Raw genomic sequence first — 13,884 nt, 5'->3', positions numbered from 1 at the left:
GTTAAAGTATATCGTTAAATTTCTTTAAAATTACTCATATATATATATATATAGTAAGATACAAGAATTATTTAGCAATTAAGGCTATTTAATTTTAATAACATTTTAAGAATTTCCACCAATTACTCGATTACCTTTTAAGAATTTGAAATGCCCATCAATACAATCTAAATCTAATAATCCGTGGAATATGAAAAGGTAAAAAAAGAATAGAAAATATAAATGAAGTAGATTTTTTTCCTTCTCTTTTATCCCTTTCTTGGTTAATCCTCCAAATACTTGATATTAGCATTATCGTGTGGATCAATTATGTGGAGTTGTAAAATATTATTCTGCATTTGTCTGATCTCAACATGTGTGCCTCGGCCAACCCATACTGCCATGACTTTAGGGCTTTTTATATGCTTAGCCAACAAGACTTCATGCCCTATTTGCCACTAAATGATGGCATATTATATCCTGGACCAGGATACACTATGCTTGTGTATCTAGTATTCAAAATATTTTTATTTTATTTAAATGATAGGGCTGAACTAAAATCGTATGTGTGAAAGGGTTTCTTTTCCAAAATAACACCCTCTCTTATTTTTGCCAATTTATAATAGTATCACAAGCTTTTTTTTATTGTTTGGCTCTATTTTATCTTCTTCATTCTCTATTCTTGACCGTTGAAACTTTCAAATCAATTTTGTTCTTCATTCTTTTGTTTGGCTTTTGTTCTCTGGTTCATAATTTTATTATTTTTTGTTCTCTTCTTTTTTTGTTTGCTGCTTCATAATGTTGTGGTTCTTTCTTTTTTTCTTCTTATTCATAGATTTGTAGATTTTTATGAGCTAAAATTCTTCATTCTTTAATTTTTTGTACTTATTTTCTTTTTAAATTCATTAGTTTGTGGTGGAATTGATTGATAGAAGAGTTAATTGATGAGAATCTGAAAATTTGAGTCAACAAATTATTTATGCAGTTGAATGTTCAATTATAAATCTAGATTCAACTTCAAATGCTAGTAATAATATATATGTTATTTGTTTTCAAATTAGAAACATAGGCATAAGTTGTTAAAAGAATATGATTATGTCTAGAAATTACAGGTTTAAAATTTTCATAATTTCAGTTTCATTATCGAAAAAGAACAAATTTATTATATACATGATTGAATTTGATTATGTTTGCACTATAAGGTTATTATATATAAAGTATAGGTTAATTATGTTCAAAATTTAGTTTCATTATGATTACAGTATAAGTTCAACATTATATTCATAATTATGATAACATTTTCATTGTTGAGATAAAATAGGTTCATTATGTATTAAACTAAGATTCATTTTTTATGTATTATATGTTCATCATTGTATTCATCGTATTTTCTATTCTTATAGTTGACAATGATAATAATGCAGGTTCATCAAATATTTTATATATATTGAACAATACATTCATTATTCATAAGTTATAATAAATATTTTCATTATTTTCAAACAACAGATTTATCAAATTGTCATTTAAGGTTCATCAAATATTATATACATGTTGAAATAACATATTCATTATTCGTAGATTATAATAAACAGATTCATTATCTTCAAACAACAGATTCATTAAAGTATCACTTGAGGTTCATCAAATGTTTTATATATGTTGAAACAACAGATTCATTGTTTATGTTCATTAATTTCAAACAACAGGTTCATCAAATGTTTTATACATATAGAAATAACAGATTCATTGTTCATAGGTTATAGTGAACAAGTTCATTATTTTCAAACAGCAGATCCATCAAAGTATCACTTTAGGTTCATCAAATATATTAGATAGACTCATTAATCATATGTTGTAATCAAAAGGTTTATCAAAGTATGAATTGAATTTCATGAAATATATAAGAAAGATTTATGCCTATAAATGAATAAAAAATAAAATAAAAAATAAAAAATAAACATGCATAAGATGTTTATAAAAGTATAATTTTTATATAAAACAAGCAATATATTCATCATTAACAAAATCTATAAAATATATTATTTTTTAGTCATAAAATTTATTTTGTTAAGATTGTATGTTGTTTAATATTTTTAACATTGTTTATGCATGTAGTATAATTGTGTTGTTTTATTTGAATGTCATTTGAAATGAATATGACTATCTTTTACAAAATAACGATGTTTACAGAAGTTCTAAATCTAAAATCATTGAAATGGAAAGCAAAACAATGAGAAAACAAATCAAAAGTTTATATAAAACAAAAATGAAGAAAGTGTGTAAGAAGAGTTTTACTTATAACAAGTAGAAGATGATCAACAATGTCTAATGGGTTTGAGATGAATAAAGATGAGAAAAGAAATGAAATTTTTGAAATTTTTTATTTAGACAATGTGGAAGAAAAAGAAGAGTCTTTTGGTTGTTCAAGAGATTACGAAAGAAAACTGATTTTGGTAGTAGTGTAGTAGTGAATGTACTTTTTTAAATAGGTTTTGTTGGAGTAAAAATTCATTGGCTCAGCTAACGATTTTTTAGCTTTAGTAAATCATGGTTGAAGCTGTGTTTTTTTTAAATAGCAGGCTGCACGTGTTATTGGTCTCAAGTCCATTGTGCTAAATAGATCTGGGTCCACAATATTACAATTGCTAAAATGATGTCACAAGATTTGTGATAGGCTTTTGACCAAGTCCACTTGTCATGTCCAAATATTTTCAAAATCAACTTAAGATAAATTTATACAGCTTCTACTCCAGAAATAGGAAATTTCTAGATTTATACTTTTTTTTAAGAAAATTCATAAAAATATCTTTCAATCTCCCACTTTTAGATTTATACCCTTTGTGTATATAAATTTTAAATTTATTTAAAATTATTCAACAAATTTCTTCCAAAATATACAAATATGAAATCAATAAATTCTCTATTAGTGTGAAAACGATTTTGAAAATAAATCGATTACTAAATGGAAAAAAAATAAAGTTATAAGGTTTGCTTTAATTAGTTGAGGATAAATTTTAATCATGTACTATTAAATTATTTCTCTTGTTAGATTTTTGTGTGATTTGGTTGATTTTGTATCAAACACTATAAATTGACACCAATGTGAATGTTTTATAATAGTTTAACAGGTGCTTTAGTTGATTTTTGAAGATCATATCTTTAAAAGAAATACGAAACTTAAATAATGGCATATGTTTTCTGCAAAAGCATAGGGGATAGTATACTTCATATGAAAATAGTATATGTTATAATAAGAATTAGTATATATGTCTTGAAAAAATTATAAATTATATATATTATATTACAAATTGGATTTGTATCAAGTTGAATTTATTAAGAATTTAATTTAGGTTACATATATGTCATTTATATTTTAGAAAAATTTGAAAAAGTTATAAAATATTTTCTTTTGCAAATATGCAGTAAAAAATATACGTTTAGTATTTTTAATTAAAATTTTAATTTTAAAATAAAATCTAATTTTAAAATATATATTTTTTGGCAGCAAAAGATACAATATTAGTGTTCATTCAATAAAATGAAAAATAGAATGGAAGCATGAATTCATTTAAATGTAGCAAATATTTTAATATATATGTAGATTGCAAATTTAGAAAAATAAAAAGATAAATTCTTAGAAAGTGGCATAAATTATATCTTAGTTTTTTGTATTTATTGTGCACGCGCACACACATATATATATTTAAAATATTTCGATTATTTTTTAAAAAAGATAAAAGTAACTGCAAATGTATATGTTCATCAAAATATGATATATATTAATGCATTTGCATAGTCCTAGGAAATGGCACCCATTTCACGTATTTTTATTTATTTATTTCGTACATATATTTGTATATATTTAATATATAATTGATATATATTACTATTTCTATATGCAATGCATTCATATCAATAGTTTTTTCTCGAAAAATTAAAAAATAATTCTAAGAAATAGTGTCTATTAAACATATATGCAGTATATATAAATTGTTTACATTTTTTTAATCTTTCTCAAATTATTCAAAAAGTTCATTAGATATTGTATTTTGATACTTAATATTGAACCAAAAATATAAAGTCAAGGAATATCTCACTGTTGGCTCTTGATATACTAAGAAAGGGGGTTAAATTAGTATTTAGAGAAATTATGAATACTTAAGAATTTAATCAAATGAGAGAAGGTAGAGAGGGAAGAAAATCAACACAAAAATTCATAGTGGTTTAGGTATTAACTAACCCTACATTCACTCTCCAATCTCTAATAGGGTATTTCACTTACAATGATCCTTTTATAGGTGCAAGAATAAACCCAAATGTTTTCAAGCTCACGCTCAAACTTATACACAAGAAGTTTTTTCAATCTTACTCCTAAACTTAGTGTTTAGGCTCGCACCAAACCTCACAAGAGCAACCAAGTATTATAGGCTAACATACAAATCCAACAACAACCTTTTACAAGTATAAAATGATTACAAAGAGGTAAGAAATAAAAGATCAATAAATTGGCTTATCTGAGGTTATTCATAAACATTAAATGGACTTTGGAAGGGGAATTTTATAGCCTCAAACTATTAAGGAACCATTACTTACATAAATCTCACCATTTTACTTTTCTTCTAACTCTAGTGCATTAAATGCACTGTCAGAGCTGTCGTGGTTGTAATGAGGAAATAGGGTTGTGTTTGTGCTTTCACAGTCGCTCTTACTGAGTCGCAGTCATGATTATTAAAGTTACAATGGATCTTTTTCAATTGATGCTCCTCCATTGGTATTCTTAAATATAATTATTGGAGGCTTTCTAAAGGTTATAAGTGTTGTAGTGGCGAACTTTACATTGCGATCACGATTTCCCCTTTTTCTTAAGAGCTTGTGTTGCTTCTAAAGTTGCGCTCGTGATAAGGATCATGAAACTCTTTGTGATGAACCTTAAGCTAATAACAGTCGTGATCTCTTGGTGGCAGTCGTTATTCTATCTTTACTTCAACGGCTATGAGATATTTAAGATTTGCAATTGTAATTCTTATATAGCAATCGCAATTTAGAGGACAAAAAAAGATTTTCTAAGTTTGCTAACTTTGATTAAAATTTAAAATTTCACAAAAGAAACACTTAAAAACATCATTAGTACTATTCAATTTGATTATCAAAATCAAATTCAAAATCAAGGGTTCTTAAGTTTCTGAAATAATGTAGGCTAACAATCTCCACCTTGATTTTGACAATAAAATTGTACAAAAATAAAATAGAAAACAATAAAGTCAAGATACTCCTCCTTAACCCAGGAGCAAGATGATGCCAGAAAGATTCTAAGCTATTTTTAATTATTCTCCTTCTTAATGAGATAATTACTTGAACTATTTTTTTTGCTCTCATTTTTGCTTATCTTTTCCCCTTATTAAGATAAAAAAAGAAATACAGCAAAAACAAAAGTGAGAAACAAAGCAAGAACAAATGAGAAAGATTTAAAAGAAAGATAAAAATTTATTAAACAAAGAAAAACTCAAAGAGAGAACATAAACATATATGATCATAATATAAAGTGCCAAAGATGAAATTATAAAGAGAAAGCAAAACATAAAAGAATTTGGCACTAACAGATCTAGTCTTCATCTTCTTCCTCGCTTCCACTTGACTCCAATCTCTAAGATGACAAGGTTAAATACCTTGCTTCTTTTGCATTTCCCTAATATTAAAGTGGGATGTTGAAGCAACCTATAAGTCTTTGCAACTTTTTTCTCTTGAGATTCCATTTTCTTGAGGATCCTTTCCTCATATGAAGTTTGAGAATGTTCTTGAGCCCTTTGCTTAACCACTTGAGAACCTCTATCTTGTTCTTGAGTAGGAGAGTCCACCCTTTGCCTTTTAGTCACCTTTTATGCTCCTCTTTTCTCTCCCAAATCATATCTAATATATACTATTATATTATATATTACATTCTTTAACTTGCCAAGTTCTTCCTTGTCTATCTTTAAATCTCTTTTTTGTAATAATTATTACAATTAGAAAAATTACTATTACCTCCTTGAGGATTTCAATAATTTACAAGTTCAATAATATATTTTTAAAAGTAAATTAGTATCCCCTTAACATTTGTTTCCTTTAACTATTACCCCCTTTTGTCTATTTTTCTATTAGTTAGTACAATCAAAGGACCTAATTAATAAAAAATTTCAATTTGGTCCTTGAACTTATTAATGGTTTCAAACTCGTCCAAAATTTAAAAATACTAATTAATGAGGGACCATTTGAAATTAATTAAATAAATTTTAAGGTCATTTTGAAAATAGTAATTAAGGGCAAAAAAGAGCAAGATGGTTATCAAGACAGAAAGAACACTCTTTTATCTACTATCATTAATGGCCGATAGAGTTTGGGGGAGTGTTGATGCTGGTGAAGTAAGTGGAGGCGACAACAACCATAAATAGTGGCGAACAATGGCATAAAATAAAGCGAATAATGATAGGAAATGAACGGTTCTCAACGTTAACGGTTCGCTTGTTTTTGGTACAGACGAGCTCATGGTAGTTTGAGCTTCCTTTCAATAGTGGTCTAGCTGATGTTTTGGCCAGAGAGAGAATGACAACCACGCATTCTCCTTCTTCTCTTTGATCTCGATGCCATAGGCAGAAAAGTAACCATCTCTCTCAAGTCACTAACATGTTTACTAGATTCAAAATGTCAATAACTCATGCTTTTGTTGATAACCGATGATGGTTTGAGTGGTGGCTGAAATTTCATTGGTGAGACGAAAGGAGAATGTGCAAGTATGAGGAGAGGGAGAGTTAATGGACTTATAACATTTTTACACATTGTAGAATTGTTTTTCAATACTAATAAAATACTTTTTTCGTACCCAAATGATTATTTAGGTATTTTAAGAGGAATTTTTTAGTCTAAAAACTATTAGTAAGTAAATGACACTTAAATTTAAGTCTAATTATTTTAAATAAAAGTTTGTTTGGGTCGATTTGATTTATTTAGGTAGGATTCTTAAATGGGTAAGATTTTTCTGAACAAAAAACTATAAAAGAAAATGCTTAAAAATCATTTATTTTTAATTATTTTTATTAACAAATAAAGAAAACTATTAGCCAAACTATTAATTAGTATAAAATTATAATCTTTTAAAAAATTATATGCCTTTAGTTTGATAAAATATTAATTTTAGATGAGTTTGACACGATTAATAAGTTTAAGCACCAAATTAATTTTTTTTATCAATTAAGTCCTTTGATATATTGACTAGCAGAAGAAAAGAAAATAGACTAAAAGAGATAATAGTTGACAAAATAAATGTCAAGGTATACTAATTCACTTGTGAAGATGTATGATTGGACTTGTAAATTATGGCAATTTCATAAAAATAATAGTAATTTTCCCTTACAATTGCTAAAAATTACTTGGTAGACTATGAAGCAGTCAACATGGCAAATTATAATTGGCTAGACATATATCTTGTTGAACGACTTTTTCTTAACAAAAATATTAGTTTTAATCCATTATTTTATTTTATAGTATAATAAATCTTGCACATTATATAAATATAAAACCTTAACTTTTATTCCATTTTTTATTTTCAATTTTCTTTTATCTTCTCCATTTTTGCTTTATTTTATTATTTTTTGCATAAAAAAATGGACAAGGGATCAAAACCCAAACTTGTAGTTCAAGGTCAAATAAGTCTAATTTCAACTATTTTAATAAATAGAGTAATAACTTCTATTTAAAGGCCAAATAGATCAAAATTTTCACTAAAATTAATAAAAATGATAGTAACGATGTTAATGATAGTTCGTCAAAGTCGATGGTGATAGTAAAATAGAGGCAATAATTTTTAATTTTAATTTTTTAGATAAAACATAAAATCTAATATATCAAATTTAAATTTTATTTTGAATATTAAAAACTAATATTTAATTAAATTTTATTTTATTTAACTAATAATTGTTTAATTTAGAAATTAATAGACATATAATAATTTTTTTTAAGATCTGATTTTATTTGGCGTTTAAATAGAAATTATGGGTCTATTTATTAAAATAGTTGAAATTAGACTTATTTGGCCTTGAGCTACAAGTCCAAGGGGGATTTGACCCTTTATCCTAAGAAGACATATAATATTGAGTTTTGGTATATGTTTGATATATGCTCGGTATTAACTCGATAATGCGGGGGGCGGTTTTAAGTGCGCTGTTAGCCAAGTCGCGCGACACTTAGTTAACTTGTTTGACGAAGTCGAACTAAGTAAGCCTAGATGAGAATTGGGAGAGATTGTAGGTGAGCAAAGTAAGCAGCAGGGTTTCGGACTTGGGTGGGGTAGAGAGTTGAGAGCACTTGAGCTTTGAAAATATGGAGAGCTTTATTAAGTTTCCAACCTTCCTCTTGTGTGTTACAAATGATGGATGGAAGGGGTATTTATAGGCTTTCCACCTCCTCAACTTGTGGCTAGAATTCATCCTTTTAGAATTCTCTACAAGTTACATATGTACAAGGCTTCATTTGGAAGCTACTCTATGTACAAACAAGGGAAGCTTTTAGGCAGCTCATTGGCCTGCACAAAGCCTTGCATCTTCCAGCAATCTCTAAATCCTTCCCTTGGTCTCCTTGGCAGCCAACTTGGGCTAGGCTGCAGTTTTCGGGCTGGGCATATGTAAGGCAGATTTCTGCCCATGGACAGCCTTGCCTTGCCCAATGTGAGGCGGGCTGTGACACCCTCCCCCACTCAATCTCGCGACATCCTCGTCGCGCCTTAAGCTTTGTAATTTTGGATATGCTCGGGGAATTTCCATAGCAAATCTTTACGTTCCCACGTAACCTCGGTGTCGGGCAAATTTTTCCACTTCACCAAGTATTCGGTGTAGTTGGGAACTCCTCTTCTTCTTATCACTTTGTCCGCAAGGATGCATTCAATCTCCTTGTCGAACTCGGTGACAACAGCTGTTGGAGCTCTTCTAGATTCGCCACGGCTAGGGTCTTCTTTGTCTTTGTGGTATGGCTTGAGCATACTCACATGGAAGGCTTTATGAATTTTTAGTCTCGAGGGCAGTTGGAGCTGGTAGGCAGCAGCACCAACGCGTTTTACAACTGGGAACGAGCCTTTATATCGCCTTATCAAGCCTTTGTGTACTTTGCGGAGGGACTTGAACTGATTAGGCAGCAGCTTCACCATCACCAAGGCACCAGCGCTGTATTCCTTGGGGCGTCTCTTCACGTCAGCCCACTTCTTCATGTGCTTCGCTGCTTTGTCGAGGCATGCCCTTGTTATGTCTGCCTCTTCGTGCCATTCCCTTGCAAACTTATAGGCGGAAGGGTTGGCTCCTCCATAGCCAGCAGCAATGGCATTTAGCGTCAATGACTGCTGTCCCATAATGACTTTGAAGGGACTCTTACCCGTGGACTCGCTCCTTTGGAGGTTGTACGAGAATTGGGCTACGTCAAGCATTTTTTCCCAATCTCGCTGATGAGCACTAACATAGTGCCTTAGGTAGAGTTCCAACAAAGCATTAGTCCTTTCCATTTGGCAGTCGCTTTGCGGATGAAAGCTTGTGGAGAAGTTGAGGTCTGTGTCCAGCAACTTGAACAACTCTCGCCAGAACTTGCCAGTAAACCGAGGGTCTCTATCGTTGATTATACTCTTCAGTAAGCCCCATAGCTTCACAACATTCTTGAATAAGAGGCGAGCTTCCTCGTCTACCTTGCAGTCTATTGGGGTAGGGATAAAAGTAGCATACTTGCTAAATCTATTCATGACAACCATGATACTTTCGAACCCTTCGGATTTCGGTAGGGTCACAATGAAGTCCATCGAGACACTCTCCCATGGTCTTTTAGCGACGGGAAGAGGTTCAAGTAGGCCGGCAGGCTGTTGTTGTTCCACCTTATCTTGTTGGCATATAAGGCAGGTCCAAACATAGGCTTCCACATCGTCCTTAAATTGCGGCCATTAGTAGTTTTGCTGGACTAGCGCAAGTGTGCGAGTCATTCCGGGATGTCCAGTCCAGAAGGAGTCGTGGCACTCCTTCAAGATTTCTCTCCGTAGGTTTCTCCACATCGGCACATAGACTCGATTGCCAACAGTGAGAAGAAGGCCATTTTCTCCCAAAATCATCGAGTTTTTCCCTCGATCGCCAGCTTGATGATGCTTTTGGCCAAAGTGTCTTGCTGCATTCCTTCCTTGATGCGGCTAAAGAAGTTGCTCTGCGGCGTGCTAGCAGCAATGGAAGCCAACTCCGCCTTTCTACTCAACACATCAACGACAACATTGGCTATGCTCGGCTTATATTCAAGCTTGTAGTCGAATTCGGCCAAGAAACCTTGGCAGCGTGCTTGTTTGGGACTCAGCTTCTTTTGAGTTTGGAAGTTGCTTGTAGTTACATTGTCCGTCAAAATAGTGAACTTGCTGCCGAGCAAGTAGCGTCTCCATGTGCCCAAGCAGTGGACGACGACGGTCATTTCCTTCTCTTGGACAGTATACCGCCTTTTTGTTTCATTGAGCTTGCGGCTTTCATAGGAGATAGGGTGCCTATCTTGCATGAGGACGCCTCCAATGGCATAGTCCGAGGCATCCGTGTGCACCTCAAATGGTTTTTCATAGTCAGGCAGCATCATGACTGGCTCCATTGACACGGCATCTTTCAAGGCTTCGAATGTAGCTTGGCATTCCTCACCCCAATTCCATGCCTTATTCTTCTTGAGTAGTTCCGTCAATGGGGCAGCGATAGCCGAATAGCCTTTGATGAACCGCCGATAATAGTTCACCAGCCCAAGAAAAGATCGCAACTCGGGCACCTTGGAAGGAGGTTGCCATTCTTAGATGGTTTTAACTTTTGCTGGATCCATCACTAACCTGCCATCCTTGATTCAATGGCCAAGGAACTCCATTTCTTCTCTTGCGAATGAGCATTTCTCGCGCTTCACATACAGCTCGTGTTCGTGGAGCACTTGGAAGACTTGCTTGAGGTGTTGCACACGATCCTCAAGACTGTTGCTGTATACAACAATGTCATCCAAATAAACAACCACGAACTTATCAAGAAAGGGATGGAGTACCTTGTTCATGAGTGTGCAGAAAGTGGCAGGGGCATTAGTGAGGTCGAAAGGCATGACCAAGAACTCAAAAGCTCCATATCGTGTCACGCATACTATCTTCGGCACTTCACCAGGTGCAATGCGGACTTGGTAGTAACCAGATCGCAAGTCCAGCTTTGAGAAATATCGAGCCTTCCCCAATTGATCGAACAAGTCGGCAATCAAAGGGATTGGATACTTATTCATGATGGTGATCTTGTTTAAAGCCCGATAGTAAATGCACATCCGTAGCGAACCGTCTTTCTTCTTTTGAAAGAGGACTGACACACCATATGGGGCCTTCGATGGCTGGATATAACCTGAGTCAAGAAGGTCTTGGAGCTGCTTCCTCAACTCAGCCAGCTCCGGAGGTGCCATGCGGTAGGGTGCCATGGCAGGAGGTTTCGCACCAGGCTCGAGCTCGATGTGGTGATCCACATCTCGCTTTGGCGGCAACTTTAGCGGCATCACGTCCTTGTATTCGTCAAGGACTGCTTTGATAGATTATGGCAATTGCGGGGCATATTGCTCAACATCATCCTCATCGTTGAGCTCCCTCATAGTCATAACATTCCCCGTTTTTGAGACCCCGCTTGAATTGCAAGGCAGAAATCACAGCAGGTTTGGATCTCGCCATGCTCTTCAAGAGGATCACTCGAAGCTTGGAAGCATCGAAGATCACTAAGGAGCTCATGGAAGGGACCAGAATGGCATAGGCTTTGTAGAAGAATGTTAGACCAAAGATAGTTTTAAAATCATCCATAGGCACAACAGTAAAGTCTAGCATACCTTGCCAATCGCCGACTTGCACCTTCACATTTTTCGCAATGCCATGCACAGGCTTTGCCTCCGAATTGACAACTTTAATTATGCCGACTCCTTTGGACAGCTTTAAGCCTAGGCGCTTTGCCTCGTGCACGTCTATAAAGTTATGCGTAGCACTCGTATCAAGCATGGAGCAGGCAGCTTTGCCCTCAATGAAAGCGTCAACGTAAAGCAGGCCTCTCTTCTTGGAGACGGAGCGAGAAAGGAGCTTTGACAGCGCACCTAAGTACTGTAGGGAACCTATGCTAGCTTGGGGTTCTCCTTGGCAGTTATCTTTGTTGAATTCCGCCACGATGGCATTCATCGCCTTTCGATTTGGGCAGTCCCTCACCCAGTGTGGTCCATCACAAATGAAGCAGGACTTGGGTGGCTTAGAGGCAGCAGGTTTCTCCTTGTGCGTCAAGCCTTTGCCGTGCTTCGAGTTGCCGCTAGAAGATTTCTGGTAGCTACTCTCCTTGCCTTTGTCAAAGTCCCTCTTTTGGCCTCCCCCACTATTGGAAGAGCTAGACTTATTGCCCTTATCTTGAGTAGAGTAGTCCTTGAGGTTCTCCACTGCGATGATTGCTTCATCAAGGGTCTGCACTCCGCGTCGCTCGAGCTCTATTTTCACCCAATCTTTCAACCCATCCTTGAAATCAAAGAGGAGCTGATCGTCAGTTAGATCTGGAATCTCTAGCATGAGAGTCGTGAACTCCTTGACATATTCGGCAATGCTTTCGGTTTGCCTTAGCCTTCGCAGCTTGCTTCGTACCTCATCATTGGCGTTGTGAGGCACAAATTGCTTGCGGAGCTCGGACTTGAACTATTCCCATGTGTTGATTATGCAAAGCCCCTTCTCCCTATCGGAATGTTTCCTTCTCCACCAGAGTTGGGCGGAATCTCTTAAGAAGATGGCAGCATTGCTAATCTTTGAGAAGTCATCCGTGACGTTCATCGCCTCGTAGTATTGATCAAGCCCGAATAAGAAGTTTTCCACCATAGTGACGTTGCGCGTGCCATTGAACATGGCAGGCTTAGGGACCTTCAATCCGTACGGGGCAGCGAAACTAGCAGTGGCAGCTGTGCTTGTCGAGGGTGGACTACCTCGACGAAGAGCGTCCATCTCCTTACGAAGCTCTTTCAGCTCATCTCGTAAGGTCTTTTGTTGGTCGGCGAACTCCTCCCTAAGGGAGCGTAGTTCTCCCCAAAAGACTCTGCCAAGATCTTCGATTATGGCCTTGGCAACCCTTGTGATCTCCATGTTTTCGTGGATGAGGTCGTCAACCTGATCACTAAGCTCGCCAATAGTCAAAGTCACGCTAGCCAAATCTTTCTCAAGGCTAGCAACTCGATACTCGACAGGCTCGCGTGCTGGAGCCTTGGATTTGCCCCGTCTAGGCTGTGATCGTTGTTCCTCACGCCCACGGGTCTGCTCAGTGTGTTGCTCTTCCATCGCAGCAGCCACAATTCCTTCCTCGCTTGCCATCGCTCGAATCACTTCCACCAGCGGTACCTAGGATTCAAACCATTGCTCTGATACCACCTGTCACGAAACTTGGGCTTAGAGGTTAGCCAAGTCGCGCGACACTTAGTTAACTTACTTGACGAAGTCGAACTAAGCAAGCCTAGATGAGAATTGGGAGAGATTGTAGATGAGCAAAGTAGGCAGCAGGGTTTCGGACTTGGGTAGGGTAGAGAGTTGAGAGCATTTGAGCTTTGAAAATATGGAGAGCTTTATTAAGTTTCCAACCTTCCTTTTGTGTGTTACAAAGGATGGATGGAGGGGGTATTTATAGGCTTCCCACCTCCTCAACTTGTGGCTAGAATTCATCATTCTATAATTCTCTACAAGTTACATATATACAAGGCTTCCTTTGGAAGCTACTCTATGTACAAACAAGGGAAGCTTCTAGGCAGCTCCTTAGCCTGCACAAAGCCTTGCATCTTCCAGCAATCTCTAGATCCTTCCCTTGGTTTCCTTGGCAGCCAACTTGGACTAGGCTGCAGTTTTTGGGCTGGGCATATGTT

This window comes from Ricinus communis, chromosome 1, assembly GCF_019578655.1.
Source record: "Ricinus communis isolate WT05 ecotype wild-type chromosome 1, ASM1957865v1, whole genome shotgun sequence".
NCBI classification, from domain to species: domain Eukaryota; kingdom Viridiplantae; phylum Streptophyta; class Magnoliopsida; order Malpighiales; family Euphorbiaceae; genus Ricinus; species Ricinus communis.
Note: the sequence above shows the minus strand (reverse complement) of the source record.